A 22588-nucleotide genomic window follows, 5' to 3' on the forward strand; every position below is an offset into this window, starting at 1 on the left:
GAACTTTTTAAAGCTATTATTAATGCTTTTTGAGATGGTGATTTAGATGCATATCATATTTTTTTTACTGAGTTAAGTATTGTATGTAATTAGTTTTGCTACAACAAGTGTATGGGACATTGGAAAAAAGTTGAATTTCCCCATGGGGATGAATAAAGTATCTATCTATCTATCTAGTGAAGATGGAGCTGGGAACTAGGAGTGGGTAGAAGAAAGGAAATATCACTGAGGGGGTGCGATCAAATTAGTTTATGTTTTGTTATCTGAATCCTGATGTAGTGCCTGGACCTGAAACATCTCCACAGAGTTGGATCTGCTGAGTTCCTCCGGCATTTTGCGCATGTTTCTCTGGATTTCCACCATCTTCAGAATCTGTTATGCTTATAGTGTGTTTAGTGTGCGTTGCAAATTGCAGGGCTGTGGGACATGCTCCGCGAGCCAAGTAACGCAGTGGGTGTCTTTCGTACCGCCGCAGGAGTGCTACTCATCTGTGGCCAAGCATCCTGTAAAGGCTGCACTTACCAAAAAGCCGTGCTAGGAAGGGCAGAGGTGTATCGGAACACCATCCCCTGCGATCGGACACCACGCAGGCCTTCGTCCGCGGCAGCCTGGACGAGCTGCGGAGACGGACCGGTAAGTGACCCCTGTGCCCTGGAGTTGCCTCTTGCCCTGCGGGTCGAGGTACACGAGGTGAGAGCCCCGACAGTAGGTGGCGCCCGGGAGGCGGGCGCTTGCGGCGCGGACGCTGGCGGGCGCGCGCACTGGCTGGCGGCGGCGACTGGGAGCCCCAGCGCGAGCTCCGGGAGGTGAGAGCGGCAGCGGCACCGGCACCGGCACCGGCAGCGGCCGCCAGCTACCGGCCCGAGGGAAGGGCACGGATCGGCCGCTGAGGTGAGGAGGCGAGGAGAGGAGGGTGGGAACCGGTTGCTGGTCTCGGCTCAGAACCCGCGGCCGCTTTGCAAGAGGGGTTTTCAAGTAGTGGGATTGGGATCCCAGCACCACCCAACATCTCCTTCCATCTGACCACCCCCGCTCCAGCTCTCGCAACCCCTCCGCCTCTCATTCCCCACGAGCTTACCTCTCTCCCCATTCAACCAACTTTCCTAGCCTCCACCCCCGATACCTCTCCTCTCCAGTGCCTCCTTCTCCCCCGATCGCCCCTCTCCTCTCCAGTGCCTCCTTTTCCCTCGATCTGCTCCCTCCGTTTCTCTCCGTTCCCTCCCCTCTCCTCTCTACACCGATCCCCACCTCCTCCCTATTCCTCCATTTCCGATACTCAGTCACCCTCTCCCCATCTTCCTCTCCTTATCCATCTCTCACCCTTCTCTATCAGTCCTTCATTCCAAATATCCCCCTTTTTGATTTATCTCCCTCCTCATCTTAATGATCATCCTTTCCCAGATTCCCCTCCTCCTCAGTCCTATTCCCTCTGATTCCCTTTCCCCAATCCCTCTTACCCATTTCTACTTGCTGATCTTGGTGTTCCTCCCTTAGCCGCCTTCTGCCTCCTTTCCACCTCCCAACCTTGTCTGGCTCCATCATTCCCCATTCCTTCCACCCTTGCATCTCACTTCCAGGTTCCCCATGCCATATCCTCTCATCTTTGGGATACTGGTCAGTAAACAAGCCATGAAAATTTCTGAATCTTGTGGTTGCACTGAGCTGTATCGGATTAGCTTGGTTATCCTTTTTATACAATTCTTGCCATTTTAAAAGTCCTGTCCTTGCTTTTGTGCTTCACAAGGGAGGAAAATATGGTTGAAGTTATCGTTATGCCTCGAATATTGTATTATTGTATATTGGGAATGTGGGGGTGTATTTTCAAGTAATGCAGTTGCATTAATCTGGATTAAATAAATAATAGCTCATTTTTAAAAAAATATCTTATTTCTGGCATGCTTTTCATTGAAGTTTGTCTTTGCTAAATAGGTATATAATATCTCCCTGTATTAAATCCTATTTTAAGAACATAAATTACATAGGAATTGGGTTTTACACGCTTTAATTTCAGTTAGGTTTTCTTCTATTGCTTGACAGTTGTCAGTAAGTTACTATAATCAGCTAATACAAGACACTCTGAGGTGCAGAAAACTGTTTTCAGAGTAACATTAAATTAGCATGAACTTTATTACTGGCTGGATTTTCTCAATGTAATTGCAGATGGTTGAAAATAGCTGTAATCCAGGGAGGTTGTTTATTACAAATGTGTTGCTTTCATTTTCTTTATGGAAATGCTGATGAAAAGGGATGATGCTTCATGTATTACCTTGCATTGCGTCTTTGTAAGAGAGGATCTAAATTTGGAATAGAAATCAGTGTTTTGGAAAGATCTGATTTGTAAGGAGACTTGAATGTTAGTGATTTAACTGCAGGAATTTGTTTTAAATCTGAAATTTCATAATCTCCAATCTTTTGAGAACCAGTTCTATGCTGGAAGGAAAACAAAGACTTGAATTTATTTTTCATACCTCTCAACCACAGGATACTTCCAACATACCCTGTAGCCTTTGGAATAATTATGAAGTGTAGTCGGTGCTGTGATGTATGAAATACTGCAGTCATTTTGTATAGCACAAGTTCTCACAAATAGGAAGGTTATTTAGTTTAGTAATTTTGAATGGAAGACAAGAGTTGGACAGGGTACTGGGATTAATTCTCCTGTTCCTCTTTGAAATTGAGCATGAGATCTTTTGTATCCATGAGAGATTTAATTTGCCATCAGCATCTATGGCAGTGCAGCACTTCTCTAGAACTGCTCCGGAGTGCCAGGCTAAATCATTGTGCTTGAAAATGGCACAGGGCTTGAATCCACAATGTACTGATTACTGAGTATGAAGCTGTGCTAGGAAAATAGTACACATTACCCACTCAGTTTGGATAATTAGGGATGGGCAGCATATTAGGGTCTTGCCACCCATGGCTACTTCACATGAACAAATTTAAAAAATACCATTAACTAGTTCAGGAAATGTAAATTTATTGTAGTTTTATTTCAGTTTTTATGTATTAATTTTCTTTCTTGGGTTTATTTTGGAAGTTATTGAAAGCATCTCTTGTGGAATTCCAAATTTTTTCATGTTTCAAATTACTTTCAATCAGGCATTTTGTATGTGCAAAAGATATTCTTCAAATCTTCTTTGTCACTTTACTTCATTCAAACACTGAGTTGTGAAGTAATGTCCACAGTTGTTATGAGTTCTACTAATTGGTTGGAAGATGTTGTTTGGATTAATAATTATTGAGATTAATAATGTGTGATGTAATTTAAAACTAAACTCAAATCATGTTCTGAATGGTTTGTAGCTTAAAAATAATTACTTAAACCACCTGCTTTGTGTTGCCATTTTGTTGTTCCTTTTTACTTGAATTTAATCAGAATGTATTTGGGAAGCTGCTCTTAAGAACAGTCACGGGAAACTCCTTTTACATTTCTTAACCACTTGGCAAAAGCATTTGGTAGAGGAAAGATTGCCAAGTAAACTACACAATGCTTCATTGGTTTTTATCATTTGAAAGATGTGATTCTCCATTCCAAAGCCTTTAATTTGCTCATTAGTTTCCCATTTATTTCTCTTTTTTTGTGTTATATTAATATTTAGTCATATTTTGGTGATTCTGATTGTGGTTACTAAAATTTTGAGAGTAAAATTCTTCAGAGATGTAACTTTGTTGTCTATTCACTATTGTAATGATAAGTTATTGAGAAGAAACTCAATTTTGTTGCCTTTCACCTTTTATCAATCACATTTTTGCATTAGCTTCAAAAAGATTCTAATTAATATAGAATTACATAGTTTCAAGAAAGTTGGCAATATTTTAGTGTTTTAAAATCTAATCTTGCTTGAAGAGGATTAAGTTTCTATGGTTCTGTTGTCAGTTGTGAAGTTGGGAATTTAGAATGTCTATTGTGTAAATTCACTTCTGCGACTCCAAAAACTGCTATTAGAGGTGCACGCATTATTTCAATTACAGTCTTAATATAATGTTTAAATAAGCTCTGCTGCAAGACATTCCTGCGGTTACTCCAAACGAATCATGTATAACAGTGAGCACTTGGATCAGACAAGATAGAATCATTAAATCTTGTATACAGTCATTAAATCTAGCAGCATAGTCATTAAAACTACTAGTATAGATCTTAGAACAAGAGTTATCCAATTAATTACACTTCTGTTTTTTTTTTGCCATAGCTATTTGGTTTTCTTCCCTTTGGGTATTTATCCAGCCTCTCTTGAATGTTACTGTTGAATCTGTTTCTATGATATTTTCAGGCAATGTGTAACACATCATGCGATTTATCAATTGTTTCTGCTATTTGCTTTATTCTTTAATCTGCCTATTTCATGCATCAATATGAATTAATTTTTTCTTGAAAATAAATGCTCTTGTTTGTTCCCTTTGTCAGTTTTTGCTACACTTGGCGTGATTATGTCACTTTTACACTGTTGCTATAGTACCCATTTAATGGTTCTTGAAGGTGCAAATAACAACAGTTTTCCAGTTTGGGGATACTGATTCTATTTGTGTGACAGTCACAGATTTCATCACTGTTCTTCATTAGCAATAGAACATGGTTTCGCTGATGTGATGTAGAGGTTGGTAGTGGGGAGTGAACATTAGTGGAAGGGAGGGAACTGGAGAATGGTCTCATTGCTGATCTGAAGGCCAAGAGTGCATTGTCCTGAAGCTGGAGATATAAACATGTTGAGTGGTACAGCAATTGGTCAGTCTCAATTATGGTGGTGTTTTTGATCTTTAGCCACTGGATGTGACTACTCTTGCAATAGCTTTGCTGCTTGCCCTACCTAATCCAAATGTTTCTTGATATTTTTAAGGTTTTAACTTTAATAATGCTGCTTTCTGATACTCTAAGTGCCTTTTGTAGGCTTTGATTGATATAACTACCTCTGCTTTCATTACCTTCCCTGTTATATGATTAAGAGATTCCATAAGCCATTGCCCTGCTACAACAAATTGTAGCTCATCAGATTCTGATTGCACTAATGAAGATTTAGCTATATGCAGGTTGACAGTAATTAACACTTAACATAAGTCATTTTGAGTCCAAGTACACAACATTTATTTTGGGAGTTTAGTTCATATCTATTGCTCTAGAGTAGCAGCTTCATAAGACCGTAAGACATAGGAGCAGAATTAGGCCATTCAGCCCATTGAGTCTGCTCCACCATTCCATCATGGTTGATCCCGGATCCCAATCTACCGCATACAACTGCTTTTTCTCCATTATCCTTTGATGCCTTGACTGATCAGGAAACTATCAACTTCTGCTCTAAATATGCCCACAAACTTGGCCCCACCGCAGTCTGTGGCAGAGCACCACATAGATATTCATTCTATTTCAGGGTGTATTTTTAAGAGCCAACAGTGGAGTTGGAGTTGAAAGTATGATTAGCTACACATATTCCCTTGTCTGAAGATGTGTTGTTTGTTACTCTGTATGTAAGCATGAAGCCAAGACCACCTTGATAGCAAAATCTGTGTCAATGTGCCAGAATCTTTTGTTTTAGTTTACAAAGGTGTATGTCTTGGAAGTTGACATGCAGTCAATTACAATTGTGCATAAACTTTCAGTTGCTGATTCTAACAGATTGCTCTGGTTTTCACCAACCATGATAAAAGTTGGATCTTTGTCATTTGACACAAATCTAAACTTCAAATTGGACAGATTTGCTTTTGTTTCAAAGACCAAATTGGGCTTGGGGTGGCTGGTTAAAAGATCTACCCTAAGCATATGAATGGGCCCAAGCTGCCGCTGTTTTTTTGTTGTTGGTCAAATGGACCAGTCCCTGATCCAAACGTCCTCTGGCACCTGTCTCCAATTCTGCTCTATCAATTGCACTGGGGTGCTTTCCTGTGTTTGGGCAAAACTATCAATTTTGTTATCTTTGTTACTAACTTTCACTCTGCCCTCAAATTCAGAATCAGGTTTATTATCACTGAGCTATGTCATGAAATTTCTTTTGTAGCAGTATATAGCAATACAAAAAGTAAAGTGTTCATAGTTCAAAAATCTGTTGGCAGAGATGAAGGGGCGGTTGAGGGGGCATCTTCAGGCTCCTGACTGACCACCTGATGGTAACAGAGGAGGCATGTCCTGGATGGCAAAGGTCTTTAATGATGGATGCTACCTCTTGAAGCATTGATTGTTGAAGATGCCCTTGATAGTGGGACAGCTTGTGCCCATGATGGAGCTGGCTGAGTTTATATCCCTTTGTAGCGTTTTCTGATCCTGTGTATTGGTGCCTGTATACCAGATGGTGATCCCGCCAGACAAAATGTGTTCCATAGTACATCTGTAGAAATTTGCAGGTGTCTTTGGTGATGCACAAATTCTCCACAAACTCCGAATGAAATATAGCCAATGTTGTCCCTTCTTTGCAATTGTGTCAATGTGTTGGTCTCAAGATAGATCTTCAGAGATGTTAACACCCAGCAAATTGAAGCTGCTTACCCTTTCCACTGCTGACTCCTTGATGAGGACTGGTATGCGTTCTCCTGACTTTTTCCTCCTGAAGTCCACAATCAGTTCCTTGGTGTACCTGACATTGAGGGTAAGGTTGTTGTGGTGACACCATTCAGCCAGCTGATCTATCTCACTCCTGTACACCACCTTCTCATCATCTGAAATTCTGCCAACAACAGTTGTGTTATTGGTGAATTCATAGATGCATGTGAGCTGTGCCTAGCCACACATTTAGGAATGTAGAAAAGGTAGAGCAGTGGCTGTGCATGCATTCTTGAGGTGTAACTGTGTTGATTATCAGTGTGGAGGAGGTATTATTTCTGATCTATATTGATTGCAGTCTCCTGATGAGGTCCAGTTGCAGAGGGAGGTACGGAGGCCAGGGTTTTGATGCTTGTTTTGTTCCCTGCCAGGTACACCATCGGGGTCTGGTGCATTGTCAGGGTTTTCCCTCTTGAAGTGGATATCGCAGGGTTGCTAGATGCTGAAGAGATTTGCACAGTTACAGTTTTATGCTCTTTCAAAGTGTGCATAATTGGGGAGTGAGGCTTCACAGCCACTTATGCTGTCAGGTTTCACTTGGTAGGAACCATTTCCTACATGTTCCTAAAGGACCATTTCTGACACTTTTATTTTCCTTCTTGGATCTTTGTATCTCCAACTCAGGAGAAAATGTATTCATGAGTCTTAACAATAAACCCACTGATTCCCACATCTATCCTGACTATATATTTTCCCACACTTTTTCTCCTGTAGGGATACCATCCGTCTCTATTTCTCCATCTCCCTGGCCTTCTCCTCAGCATAGTGAGGCCAAATGCAAACATGAAAATGAGACCGTGAATTCCACTTGGATAGTCTACAGTGTAACACTATGAATTTTCTTTCACCAGTTTCATGTAACCCATGCCCCCAATGTTTCTTTCCCATTCCCATTGGTTCCTCCAGGTTTTCTTTAGCTTTGTTCACTTTGTCCTTCACCCACTACCCATATCTATTTTCCTCCTGGTTCTACCATCTTTGATTTGTCTGTTTTCACCTTTCACCCATCAATCTCTGTCCCTTAAACTCCCATCCACTCTTATTTGTTCCCTTCTATTGCTTCCAGTCTCTGTCTCCTAAACTCTTTTCCCCTCCCATACCTGGCTCCACCTGCCCATTTTCCTCCGCTTCATCTGATTCCACCTATTGTATACCAGCCACTGTCTCAGCCTTCTCTCTCATCTCATTATATTTACTATATTCCCTCTGCACTCTGTCCTTAAACATTGACCACCCCTTTGCTTCTCCATTTTTATATCACATATACCATCTGTTTTAGGTACTTGTTAGAAACTAGTGCTTTTTCAAAAATAGATCATTTGCTATTTGGAAATGTGAAATGGTGTGGGTGGGTGGGGAAATGATGCAAGGAATTTGGAACATTACTGATGGTGAGAACCACATTCTTTCCCTTTACAATCAGCTAGTATTGCCATTAATTCTGATGTCTTGAGCATGGTACAAAAGAAAGCTCATAGTGTCTAATCAGTTTGAGCTAGGTTCATATTCACCTTTTATTGGATCCAAGGACAGATGCTAGAGATTGTGCCTGAAAAATAATGTAACTATCTAAGATTGGAAATGTCTGACACGGTCTGTACCATTGGCAATTCACTGAATGTGGCTTCTGTTGAACATTTAACAGGTTTTTTGACTAGCAGTGTTGGAGCAAGCTTATTCTGGAGAAAATATTACATTAACAATTCATTCATCCTTTATTGTGGTCTGGTCTGTTTCTTAAAAGTGGACTAATTTAATCTCTGTGCATAGCTTGCTTTCAAAACAACATTTCATAATTTTTTCAGGAATGCATTCACTATTGAAAATTAAAATTTCACTGACTGTTTTAATTGAATTGTATTATTTTTGCGCTAAAATTCCTTTGGCATTTTCTACATAATGAAATCTGGGATTTTTTTGTTCAACCAATGAGTGATTAAAGCAATACATTTAAATCATACCATTGTAGTTACTTAGTGACAAGTTGGCATATTAATGCTGTGAATAGTGCAGGTGAGATATTGCAGGCGCAGTATTTGTATCTGCTGTGTGAAATTCAAGATTGTAGCTTTATTTATGTTGGAAGTTTTTTTGCACCAATATGAAATCATTGAATATTGAGCTCTGTCCTTGAAGTGTGAAAAAGCCGTTTCTAATGTGATGTTTCTACTTGGTTTTCAAATTTGTTAGAATGGGAAAACTACTTCTTCCCCATGAATTCTTAGATTTGAGGAAATAGTGCAGAGCAAAAACAAGATTAAAACAGTACTTGAAATACATTTGAGAGGGAAGGCTGTTTCGGTAATATTGGATAGATGTAGTGAAGCAGACTGGAAAAAGTAAAATAGAAGTAGTTGGTGACGCAGGCTGTGGATGTCATTACTAATCATGGTATAAGATGTACTGTTAAGCTAATTTAAAAGTTAAATGGGTAAATTTAAATATTTTAATATTTAATAATTTGCTGATCTGAGTTATGTATCAGTTAAGATATGTGGATGAAGGTCTGTTTTGTGTAGGAATTGAAGATAAGAGTGAGAGTTCATCAAGAGATTCTGAGCAATGGCAAAAATGGAATGTTGAATTGAAGGTGAAGGATAGAAATGGTCAAGCAGATCAAAAGATAAGGTGGGAGAGGAATTTGGACAAAATCAGCATGGCCATTTAGGGCTGTAAAACATTGTTAAAAATATATAGCCTCGAAGAATAAATCACTGCCGAAAGCCAATATCGTCATCAGAGCTGTGTTGGATTCATTCATGATAGAATTGCTGAGTTTATGTGGGATTTCTGGAAAGATGGATATTGACCACTTGACTATTTGTGTAAGAATGTGGACTGCTTACTCCCTTGAACATTCGATCGTTCAGTGCCGTTGTGCCTGATATGAGGCCTCCGTTGGTCAGTGTCAATCATGGATGTTGCATCCTAGCTGTCTAGATACATAAGTCTGGGTAGTACAACAGGAGAGAGCAAGCTGTTGCCCACATAGCAGGCTCCTGCTCTCTATGCAAAGAATGAACCCAAAGGAGAGACAGATACCGATACAGTTTGGCACCAGTAGCATTGCAGGAGTTGCCACTCAGTGTTGAACTCCATGTAGGACAACCTTATGGATTCCAGCTCTAGGTTTTTCCCTTGGAGTATACTCCTGAAGCCTTCCCATTGAGGGGATATAGCGGCAAGATAGCAGAGGTGTGAGATTGGATCAGGGCTCCTAGATGAGTTGCCAACCATGGCTGACAAGCCCTGTCTGCCCATAGTGACTAGCTTTAAGGCAACAGTAAACCTGCTTTGCCCCTTCTGTCAGTAGAAACAGAAGTTCCGCTGGGCTTAGTAGCTAATCCACAGATCAAGGCCAGGAGCTGGATTTGGTTGTCAGAGGCTATCTGAGGTGCACACCATTGGGAGCATTCAATGGGTAGTGGGAGCCTGTCCCAGTTATCACCTCCGCACCCCCCCCCCCCCATTATGACAACCTTAAGGGCCTGATACACAGGTAAATGACTATTGCTTTGTGCCTAGGGTGGTAACGGTAGCAGCCTTCAATGTCTGATATATGTTGTTACGTATTCGGGCAACAATAATATAGACGAGTTAGGCAAGGGGTTTTATAACGAATAACACGTTTATTAAACACTGATAACAAACCCCCTTCAAAAGTAAACAAACCCAAACAATGACCCGAAACCAGCTGCTGGCAGCTGAATCAAACAGTTCTTAATAGCGTTGCAGTCTCAAACAGTCTTTAAAGCGGTATTGAAAAGAACTCAGCTCTTTAAAGCGATATGCCGAATGAAAACAGTATTTTAAAACGATATGCCGGCAGTTCAAAAGCTCACGGTACTTTTAAAAGGAGAGACTTTTTAAAACGATGTAAATTCTCTTCCACGTCGATGTCCTTCGATTCCCAGCGTCGAACTCCCACGTCGAATCTTATTAAATATAACAACTTAAAGTGACTGACCTTCCTTCCAAAATATTCTCAAACCCTTTCTGGTCATCCCAGGGGTCAACAGCGAGAATAGTCAACGAAATCCTTCCGAATGAGGATCACACAAGGTCGAAGTCAATCCATCGAAAATCGATTTTTCTTGATCTCCAATCTTCACTCTCCATTAGCAAAGAAACCGTTGGCTCTGACCTTTTAAACTTTAGGCATTATATAAAACTTCATTTTTAACTAAACTGCGTCATCACATTAAATCACACAGCAACATGAAGTCATCTTGGCAAATCCAGCCACGAACTGCCCCACCTGACAGGGTGGGTCTTCCTTTTATACCCTGTAGAAAAAACCTGTCACATGACCTCTACTGGCGGGAAAATGACATCACTCCACCATTACCTCATGTCCAGTATAACTTCAACCCCAGTCACGTGACAAGGGTACCACTGTCATGTGTCACGGGTACGTAACAATGTGTAAATTAACACTGCTTTTTGGTTAGGATGGCAATAGTTGTCTGTTTCTTGACTTGTCTCTATTTCTTGTGTTGTATCAGAGTTCAGCTATGTAACTGAACTCCTGTTTCCTTTTAACAAAGGAGAGTTTGGTATAATGGTAATGTGCCTTTTCTGGTGATCCCATTGTGACTGATTCTAGTGAATTGGCAAGAAATAGTAAATGTAATAATGTGAAGTATAAATAGAGCAAAGTAAAAGTAAATGCTGTAGAAATGGAAATTTTAAATGGAACAATGACAGAAATAATCTAGCATGCCAGGAGTATCTGTGGCGAGTGAGACAGTTGACCTTTCAAGATTAATGATCTTTTATCAGTATAGGTTTTGATGATGAACTATTGACCTGAGCAGTTAGCCCACAAGGGTTTTGGTTTGCTGCTATCTTACCTGGTGTGCTATTTCCATTATTTCACAGAAAACAATGTGGAAAAATAATGGAGTAATTCCTGAATTTGAACAGAATGGTTCCTTGTCTTTCTACCATCATTGTTGATATTAAAATAGTTCTGAGCCTTAGTTTGAAATAGGAGCTTTGCACACTTGATTTTTTTTTGTCACATTTAATTAGAAAATTTTTGATTTCTCTGTGGACAAGTCACAATGGGAATTTTATCTTGATCCACGAAAGCAATTATTGCTATGTACTTCGTTTTTTATCTGCTATTTGATTCCCTTTGTTAACTTTCAAAGTAAAACTTTTACCCCAATATTATACAGACATTGCTTGGGAATCATTTTGGTGGCAATGCAGTGAAACTGTTTATTCTGAAACTCAAGTGACTTCTGTTTATTCTATAATTGTTATTCCTAATACGTAGGATGATTTAATGGCCAGGAAAATTATCGATGCCAGTTAAAACAGGTTATTTGAATAGAGTATAATTCACAATCAGAAGTATTTATTATAAAAATATGTATTTTTCCAAATCCTACTTTGCAACTTTATTATATATTTCACAGGGATTGAACCAATAACCAAGCAGGTGCAGTGTTTGTTTGATCATGTTTAATTACTTGTTGAATACATGTAATTTTTTTGTCAGACATGATCACATCTGCTTAGGTGAAGTGAAAAAGCATCTGGGAGTGTTGTGGTTGTATATAATATTGGTTTGTTGGAGGTTTTCCTGTCCTTGAGAGAAGAACTTAAATGCTTGAGTCTGTCCATTTGATTGAGATAAACCAAATAGACAGTAAAGCTGAAGGATGAATTTATGGAATGTATGTAAGATATTTTCCAGATCAATATGTTGAGAAATTAACCAGGAAAAGTCTGTTTTAGATATAGCAATATGCAGTGAGAAAGATTTAATCACCTTGTTGCAAAGGAGGCCTTTAGTGTGACCATAACATGTTTGAATTTTACATTGTTTGAAAGTATTCTGGTTTTCTTAAATTTCAGTTGAAACAAATGAAAGAAATTTGATTGGGAAGGTACACAGTGACCACTTTATTAGGTACACCTTGTTAATGCAAATATCTACACAGCCAATTATGTGGCAGCAACTCAAAGCATGGTCAAGAGGTTTAATTGTTGTTCAGATCAAACATCAGAAATGGGAAGAATTGTCATCTATGTGACTCTGACCATGAAGTTATTGGTGCTGCCAGACGGGGTGGTTTTATTATTACAGTGCTGATCTTCTGGGATTTTCATGTAAAAGTCTCTTAAAGTTTAGAGAGAAATCAGTGTGTGCCAGTTCGGGGGGGTATGGGGGGGGGGGGGGAAACACCTTGTTAATGAGGGAGGTCAGAGGAGAATGGCCAGACTGGTTCAAATTTGACAGGAAGGTGACTGTAAATCAAAAACGATTCAAATAACAATGTTGTGCAGAAGAGCATTTCTGAACACGCAACACTTCAAACTTTGAAGTGGATAGTCTATAGCAGCAGAAGACCACATTGGGTTGTACTCCGTACCTAATAAAGAGGTTATTGAGTGTATATTGATGGCTATGACTGTGATCAGGCGACACCAGGCATTTAAGCCTAAAATCAGTAAGAGGGAAAATGCTGAAATCTAGTTTGAAATATAGAATAATAGAAAACTTTCAAAAGGATAATAGCATTGACTAGAGTTGTCAAGGATTTGTGTGGCGGATATCATGTTTGTCTAATAGATTGGAGTTTTTGTGGTTGTGACTCTTAGAATAGATGAAGGGGGCTATAGTAATGCAGTGCATTCAGAATTTCAACCTGACACTGGAGGTTGGTCAACAAGGTTTCAGCACATAGAATTGGGATAACAATATTGTCAACATGGATTGAGAAATGGTTTACAGAGGAAAAAAAATCAGGATTAATGGATCTTTTCAGGTTGGCAGGCTGTTGTGAGTGGGGTTCTACTTAATATTGTGCAGACTGTTTATTCTGCAACTGGGATTAGTGCTGGGGTCTCAACTATTCACACATTTATCACAGAATCCCACCCTGCAAAAACTCATTTCAGGGAGGTAGCACCACCACCCCAACCCCCGCAACCCCATACCCCTCCCCCCCCCCCCCGTCGACCTCCAAGGGTGTATGTATACAGGACATTTTATTATGAAAGAACACAACAATTTATTTGATCACATATTGAAACTATTTATACACACACATATATATATTCCTTGTTGAGTATTTTGTTGGCAGTTTCAATGCTAATAGCTAAATGCTAATGCAAATAGCTTTTCTATTTCTTTTGCAAACTTTCCTTGTACTGTGATGTGGCTTCCTTGGTAGATTTGAGCATTTTGCTGGAAGGCTCAACCTCATAGCAGTCTGTGTCAAATAATTTGTTCGTTTTGCAAGAGATCATATTCACAAGTGTTTTGTGAGACAGCTGACTTCTGAATTCTGTCTTAACATGACGCACCATGCTGAATGCCCTTTCCACATCACAATTAAAATTTGGCAGCACCAAAAGCAGCTTCATCAACTGGCGAGCTCTTTGAATCTCAACTACCCTGTGCTCACAGATTTTACTTTGGATAGCTTCCTCCAGAACTCATTAACTGGCAAACTTGGCACTAGTCTGGCAAGTTTGGCACTAATACTTCAAGGATAGAAACATAGAAAGATAGAAAACCTACAGCACAATACAGGCCCTTCGGCCCACAAAGTTGTGCCGAACGTGTCCCTACCTTAGAAATTACTAGGCTTACTTATAGCCCTCTATTTCTCTAAGCTCCATGTACCTATCCAAAAGTCTCTTAAAAGACCCTATCATATCTGCCTCCACCACCATTGCTGGCAGCCCATTCCACGCATTCACCACTTTCCGAGTAAAAAAAAATGTACCCCTGACATCTCCTCTGTACCTATTCCCCAATACCTTAAACCTGTGTCCTCTTGTGACAGCCATTTCAGCCCTGGGATAGCCTCTGACTATCCACACAATCAATGCCCCTCATCATTTTATACACCTCTATTAGGTCACCTCTCATCCTCCGTCACTCCAAGGAGAAAAGGCCAAGTTCACTCAACTTATTCTCATAAGTCACACTCCCCAATCCTGGCGACATCCTTGTAAATCTCTGCACCCTTTCTATGGCTTCCACATCCTTCCTGTAGTGAGGCGACCAGAACTGAGCACAGTACTCCAAATGGGGTCTGACCAGGGTCCTATATAGCAGTAACATTACCTCTCAGCTCCTATATTCAATTCCACGATTAATGAAGGCCAATACACTGTACGCCTTCTTAACCACAAAGTCAACCTGCGCAGCAGTTTTGAGTGTTCCATGGACTCGGACACCAAGATCCCTCTGATCCTCCACACTGCCAAGAGTCTTACCATTAATACTATATTCTGCCAAATATATTCTATATACTACACACTATATTAGTTGAGACATAATCCATAACTTCCAAGTGGAGCTGTTCTCTTGCATCTGCCTTGATCACATTTGGAAATCTCTCTGCCGAAGTCAAACATTTGCTCTGGATTCACCTCATCTTGGCTCTCTGTATTGACCACTGACAGATTTTTCACGATTTGATCTCTCATTGGGAACTTCTCCAAGATTTTTTGAAAGCTCCTGACATAGAATGTTCTGGCATCTTTGAAGAACTGCTTTGTCTTGTAAAGGGGGATCTCTTGTGCTTCCTCGCTTAGCAACTGCCTCCTTGCCAGGTACCCAATAAAAAGCTCTTCATTTGGGCGTTGAATTTCAGGGTTGCTCATATCTATCTCCTGAATGTTCTGTTATCTCAATACCTTTGGCTCAATAAATCTGCTTGCTATGTCATGCAGGAGCTCTTCTACACTCTGATCCAACTTGAAGAGAATAGGTGCTGTGTTTTGAAAAATCAAATTGAATTTGTCAAAACATTTTGTGACATTATGGAGAAAGCATGTGTATATTTTCATTTGGGGGTCTTTCAGCCTCTTCTGAATATGAGATGACTTCTGATTCTCACTCTTTGACTCAAAATATGAAATAAAGGCTGGCCATTGGTGGAGCAGATGGTCCAAACCTTTTCCTAAAGAAAGCCAGCGAGTAGGACAATGCTTTTGTACTCTCTGCTGGGCAACATTGCAGAACTCTTGAAACCGTTTTAGTTCTTCTCTTCGTTTGGAACTTTTCTCAAAGCCTGCCCACAGAGAAAGCTGATAGGTCTACTTAACACAAAGAGAGACCAATCAGGATTCATTCATTTTCTTTTCCCCTCCCCTCCCTTTCCCATCATTTACGATATCTTAAAAAAGCAGTGCTTCAATAAGGTGGCATCTATCATTAAGTGCCCTCACCATCTGGGACATGCCATCTTCACATTGCTACCATCAGGGAGGAGGTACAGGATCCTGAAGAAGCACACTTATCATTTTAGGAACAGCTTCTTCTCCCTTCACTATCAGATTTTTGAACTCATGAACACTACCTCACTGTTCCTCTTTTGCACTGTTTATTTAAACTTCGTTGTCTGGTGCTCTATTGTTGCCATATGATGGCAAGTTTTACAGCATGCTTCAGTGATGTTAAACCTGATTCTGATTTGTCTGAGGAATCAGCTGTCATGTTTCCAGGTTTACTGATGATACAAAATCAGGTGGGATTGTGAGTTATTAGGAAGGTATGGAGAGTCTTAAGAGAGGTATGGACAAACTTGGAGTGTACATAAGTATTGCAGATGCATAGGATGTGAAAGAATGTAAATCATCTATTGATGCGCAAAACAGAAAGATGTGGTTTTAAGTGTTCATAGCTATATTGAAAGGGACCTCAGCAACATAGAAGTAGTGAGGTTATGCTCCAACTTTATAAAACCTTTATTTACTACGACTGTATTACATACAGTTCTGGTCACCATATTATAGAAAAGATGTGACAGCACATGAGAAGGTACAGAGCAGATTCATCAGTATGTTGCCTTGCATGAAGCAGTTCAGTTGTGTGGAGAGACTGGAGAAACTAGATTTTTTTTTCTCCTTTAAGAGGAGTTTAAGAAGTGACATGATTGAAGTCTATAAAATTCAAAAGCATAGATGGGGAGGAAACATTTTCCTAAATGGGAGCTAGATACAATGAATGGACATGTATATAAGATAAGGAAGAAGAGATTTGGAGGGGACATGAGGGGGAATAATCTTCATCCAGACAGTGTTAATTAATTTGGAACAGGCCCAGAGAGTAGTTGAAGCTAGCTCACTGACAACATTCATGAAGTATTTAGCTGAGTACTAAAATCAGTTGGGTCAGAATGCTGTGGACCAGGTTCTGAGAGATGGGGTTAACGTGGAAGGCTGCCCATTGATCAGCATGTTGGGCTGAATGGCCTGCTTTCATGCTCAAAACAGTCTAAGTAACTCTATTATCAAAGTACATGGATGTAACCCTATACTACCTTGAAATTCATTTTCTTGCGGCATTCACAATAGAACAAAGAAATACAACAGAATCAATGAAAAACTACATACAGAGACTCACAGCCAGTCAATGTGCAAAAGAAGACAGTAATACTGAGAACTTGCATTGTAGAGTCCTTGAAAGTGACTCTATGGTTGTGAAATGAGTTCAGAGTTGGGATGAGTGAAGTTTTCCATGCTGGTTCAGGAGCTTGATGGCTGAAGTGTAATAATTGTTCATAAAGCTGGTGGTGTGGGACTTAAGTCTCCTGTACCTCTTTCACAATGGCAGCAACAAGAAGAGGGCTTGGCCAGGATGCTGTGGGTCTTCAAGGATGCTGCTTTCTTATGGAAGCACTTCTTGTAGATGTGCTCAGTTGTGGGAGGGCTTTGCCTGTGATGGATTGGGATGTATTCATCATTTTTTTTGGTTGGCATTTCCATTCTTGGACATTGGTGTTTCCCTACTAGACTCTGATGCAACCAGTCAGGATGCTCTCCACTGTGCATCTACAGAAGTTTATCGAAGTTCTAGATGCATGCCAAATCTGTGCAAACTTCGAATAAAGTAGAGTCGCTTCTATGCCTTATTTGTAATGGTGCTTGTGTGCTGGTTACAGGACAGAAATTCTGATATAATGCCAAGGAATTTAAAGTGACAGACACCTCCACCTCTGCTTTCCCCCAAATGAACAATAGCTCATGGGCCTCCAGTTTCTTCCTTCTCTAGTCAATAATCAACTCTTTAGTTTTGCTGACATTGAGAGGTTGTTGCTGTGGTATCATTCAACCAGATTTTCAATCTCCCTCCTAAATGCTGATTTGACACTACCTTTGATTCGTCACCAGCAGTAATGGTGTTGTCAGCAAACTTAAATATCGCATTGGAGCTGTATTGGCCTCATAGTTGTAGGTATAAAGCGAGTAGACATGGGGGAGGGGGGGCTAAGCATGCAGCCTTGTGACACACTTGTGCTGATGGAAATTGTGGAGATGTTGTTGTCAATCTGAAGTGACTGCGGTCTGCAAGTGAGAGAATTGAAGATCAAATTACACAAGAAGTATAATTCAATTCAAGCTACTATATTAACTTATTTGATCTCACCCAGCAAATATATTCTCATAATTCTATCAGTCTCTTCCCCACCTTCTTTGCTACTGAAAACTAGCATTTCTCATTTCCAGTTCTGATGAAAGGTCTCCTCTGTTTTTATTGACAAGGAGTGCTGCCTGATATGGTGAGTGGTTCCAGGCATTCATTTATTTCACACTTCCAGAAATTTTGTCTTTAGTATTAATTTCATTGTCCTCCATGATTTCTGCCAAAATTGTGTGCATGTAATGAAATTAAAACATTACAAAGATCTGTTTGCAGTCTTTGTGATTGTGTGCAGCATCCCCCTCATCCATTTGGGTGGGACTGTCCAGGGGAATTTTCATGTTAAAGGTAGAATCTTTTGGACTGGTTTCTCTTCCCATTCACTTGGTCTATTACTGACATTTCTCTCCCTTTTCTCGATCTGTCTCCATCTTTAGAAACAAACTGGCTACTGAAATGTTTTATAAACTTACCAATTCCCACAGCTATCCTGATTATACTTCTTCCCATCCTATCTCCTGTAACAAATGCTACTGTATTTCCTTCTCTCAGTTCCTTCGCCTCTGTCACATCTGTTCTCAGGATGCAGCTTTCCTTTCCAGTTCTCCCATTACAGAATGGGGTTTCCCTTCCTCCACCATTGATGCTGCCTTTACCCGCCCTAGCTACTTACTGCCTGTTACGCTGCTGGCATTTAGGGCAGCAATGAAGGTCCTCCATCTCTAGCAGTGTTCAGGGCTTCTTTCATCGTGTCAGTAGCTTGGTTTTCACAACAGTCAGTCATGCAAGTTCTGGTTGCAGACTCAGAAAAACTATTGTACTCAGAATTAGAAGGATTCTTCATTGATGTTTCTGTAACAATTTTTTTTATAACTAGTTAGGTTGTTAGCCCTGAGTGGACCCCTGAACCTGGGGGACGAGTGAACCACTCTTAGTCTGGCTTCTACAGTTTGACCTGTTTTGTAAGAGCCAAGGCATAAGGCTCTGACTCCAGCCAACATAACTCTCTGGGTCATTGAGGCATGCAAGCCTCCAAGCCCTACAACAAGGTTGTGGACCACCAATATCTCGTTCATTTCCTGGACATCCCATCTCATCTTCCTGTTGCATTAACAGTTAAGGGTAAAAAGACCCTGATTGGAATTGTATACAGGTCTCTGAATAGTAGCCAGGATGTGGGCTGTAAGTTACAGCAGGAGATAGAAAAGGCAATGTAAGGCAATGTTATGATCATCATGGGGGTTTTAAGTATGCAAGAAAATCAGGAAAATCAGGTTGGTGTTCGATCCCAAGAGAGAGAATATGTAGAATGCGTACAAGATCATAATATGATAGAATTCACCCTGCAATTTGAGACAGAGAAGTTAAAGTCAGATGTCTCAGTATTGCAGTGGAGTAAAGGGTATTACGGAGCCATGAGAGGAAAACTGGCCAAAGTTGATTGGAAGGGGAGTCGAGCAGTGATGACAGCAGAGTAGCAATGGCTGGAGAATCCGAAGTGCAAAGGGACTTGGTGGTGCTCGTGGGATTCCCTAAAGGTTATTTTACAGGTTGAGTTGGTGGTGAGAAAGGCAAATGCAATGTTAGCATTCATTTCAGGAGGACTGGAATATAAAACAAAGCTATATTGCTGAGGCTTAATAAGGCATTGGTGAAGCCTCACTTGGAGTATTAAGAGCAGTTTTGAACCTCGTATCTAAGAAAGGATGTGCTAACATTGAGGAGGGTTCAGAGGAAGTTCATGAGTGCAATTCTGGGAATGAAAGGGTTATCATATGAGAAGCATTTGATGGCTCTGTGTCTGTACTCATTAGAATTGAGAAGAATGAGGGGGATCTCATTGAAAGCTATCGAATGTTGAAAAGTGTAGATAGAATGGATGTGGAGGGGATGTTTCTTGTAGTGGGAGATTCTAGGACCAGAGGGCACGGCCTCAGAGTAAAGGGATGCCCATTTAGAACAGAGATGAGGAAGAATTTTTTTAGCCAGGGTGTGGTGTATCTGTGGAATTTGTTTCCACAGGCAGCTGTGGAGGCCATGTCTTTGGGTGTATTTAAGGTAGAAGTTGCTAAGTTCTTGATTAGTCAAGGCATGAAAAATCATAGGTAGAAGGTAGAAGAACTGGGTAGAGAGGGAAATGGATCAGCCATGATGAACTGGTGCAGCAAACTCTTGACTGAATGACCTAATTCTGCTGCTATTTTTTTATCTTATGGGTTAAGAGTTCCTCTTGTCCTCACCATGCCACCTCAAGAGCCTTCACTTCCAACATTTCATTCTTTGCAACTTTGGCCATCTACAATAGGAACCTGCCACCAAGTACATCTTTACCTCCCCCCACTTTTTGCTTTCTGCAGGGATTGCTCCCTCCATAATTCCCTTGCCTATTTATCTCTCCCCACTAACCTCTCCTGGCATGTATCCCTGTCAGTGGCAGAAATGCTAAACCTGCCCATTCACCTGCTTCCTCACCTCCAGTTAGGGCCCCAAATGGTCCTTTCAAGTGAGGCAATACTATCTGCAAATCTGTTGGGGTTGTCTTCTGTATCTGGCGCTCCTGATCTGGCCTCTTCTGCATTGCTGAGTCCCAATGTAAATTAAGAACTGCTTTGACAAACACTTACACTCCTTCCACAAGGAGTGGAATTTCCTGATGGCTAATCATTTAAATTCCTATCCCATTCTGACATATTGGTCTAAAGCCTCCTCCTCTGCCATGATGAGATCATTCTCAGGTTGGAGGAAGTACACTTCACTTTCTGTCTATGTCACCTCCAACCTAATGGCATGAACTTTGATTTCTCCAACTTCTGGTAATTTATTTTTCCTCCTCCTCCTCGTTACCTCTTCTGTTCCCCACTCTGCCCTCTTGCCTTTTCTCGTCATCTCTCTCTGGTGCCCTTCCTTTTTCCCTTTCTCCGATGGTCTACCCTTGTCTCCAATCACATTCCTTCTTCTCCAGCCCTTGCCTTTTCCACCTATAACCTCCCAACTTCTTGCTTCATTCCCCCCCCCCCCCCCCCCTCACCCACCTTCCTGGCTTCATCTATCACCTTCTAGCTTGTCTTTTTTGCCCTCCCTCCTACTTTATTCTAGCATCTTCCCCTTTCCTTTCAAGTCCCGATGAAGGATCTTGGAAAAAGGCATGCCCTTTTCTCACTGTTACCATCAGGTAGGAGGTATAGAAGCCCGAAGGCCCACACTCAGCGATTCAGGAACAGCTTCTTCCCCTCTGCCATCCATTTCCTAAAAGGACATTGAATCTTTGGACTCTATCTCACTTTTTTAAAAATATAGTTTTCTATTTTTGCATGTTTTAAAAATCTATTCAATATACGTAATTGATTTACTTTATTATTATTATTATTATTATTATTATCCTATTATTTTTTTCTCTCTGCTAGATTATGTATTGAACTGCTGCTGCTAAGTTAACAAATTTCACGTTCACATGCCGGTGATAATAAACCTGATTCTGATTCTGGCCCTAAACGTCAACTGTTTATTCATTTCCATTGATGCTTCCTTACCTGCTGAGTTCCTCCAGCATTTTGTGTGTGTTGCTCTGGATTTCCAGCATCTGCAGAGTCTCTTGTGTTCTCTTCTCATTGCTCTTTTTTGCTTTCTCTTTTCTAATCTCCTGCAGTTCAGTTATATTATCTGAAGAATATCAGATTTCACTTGATGGCAGCTATTGTTTTTTTTTACCCAGTTTTTGTTTCACTACCTGACATTTGGTGAGTGAGCAGAAATTTCCTCTATGTAAATATAGGTAGAAACAAAATCTCTGTACTGGACCTCTTAGAGAAGCTCTCTTACCTGACTTGTATTTCTAATCCATTCCCATCACTCCAAGTAACTAACTGAAGTTGAGCCAACCTCAATATTATGTTTGATCTTGACAAATGTTTCTGATCTTACCATAGTTCATCTCTGACCTTGCCTGATTCTAATCCCAACACTTGCTGAAACATGCCAATTGTATCTTTTGTACCTTGATAATTCTAACACTTTGCTGGACGTCCTTCCATTTTCCACTTGCCATAAAATTAAGGTAATTGGAAACATTTTCTTCCCCTTTTGGTGGGAACCAAGGTTCTTTGTGCTATACCTCATTTTGTCCTTAACCTTTTGAGTTAGAATTGCCTTAACAAGAGAAGTAACCAGTGTAACATGAAGTTCTGTTTCACATACTGTATATTCCTGGGTATAAGCCGACCTGGAGAATAAGATGACCTCCCATTTCCAAGGTTAAAAAAGTGACTTTTTCATGTTACCTTTGTATAAGCTGACCCCTTTTGTGGAGGTTTTTGATTTAACCAGAAACAATCACAAGATCTCACATGCCGGTACTCAGCTTTGCTGGATACAGACATGGAAATTTTGTGAACTAGTACCTGCTAAGAAAACAGGCCTAAGAAATAGGTGAATTCTAAATAAATATATCTGGGAGAGAAATTTTGGATTAGGTTTCCAATGGAAAAGAATCCTCTGAAATATAACCCCCGTGAAACCATTTAGCGCCCATCGTAATCTCGTTAAAACATAACACGGGGTGGCAGGATCAGTATGTGTACTCAGTATTGAGTTTGCGACCACCATGTACAAAAGATTAAAATAAATGCGATATGCTGGCTTCAAGCTGAAGGTTGTTGATTTTGCTAAAG

The 22588-nt window shown here is 40.5% G+C and overlaps 1 protein-coding gene across 4 annotated transcripts in view; it reads left to right on the forward strand.

Annotated features, from left to right (window-relative positions):
- The first annotated feature begins 760 nt into the window (after window positions 1-760).
- eps8a (EGFR pathway substrate 8a, signaling adaptor) overlaps window positions 761-22588 on the forward strand; it is a 216787-nt gene continuing 194959 nt past the window's right edge. For 3 of the 4 annotated variants that reach the window (XM_073066193.1, XM_073066198.1, XM_073066195.1), the window contains exon 1: window positions 761-891. The gene's annotated coding sequence lies outside the window, so the exon portion shown is untranslated. The remainder of the gene's footprint in view (window positions 892-22588) is intronic. The other variant, XM_073066197.1, reaches the window with a different exon arrangement.

Source organism: Hemitrygon akajei, chromosome 14 (assembly GCF_048418815.1).
Source record: "Hemitrygon akajei chromosome 14, sHemAka1.3, whole genome shotgun sequence".
In the NCBI taxonomy this organism is placed as follows: Eukaryota; Metazoa; Chordata; class Chondrichthyes; order Myliobatiformes; family Dasyatidae; genus Hemitrygon; species Hemitrygon akajei.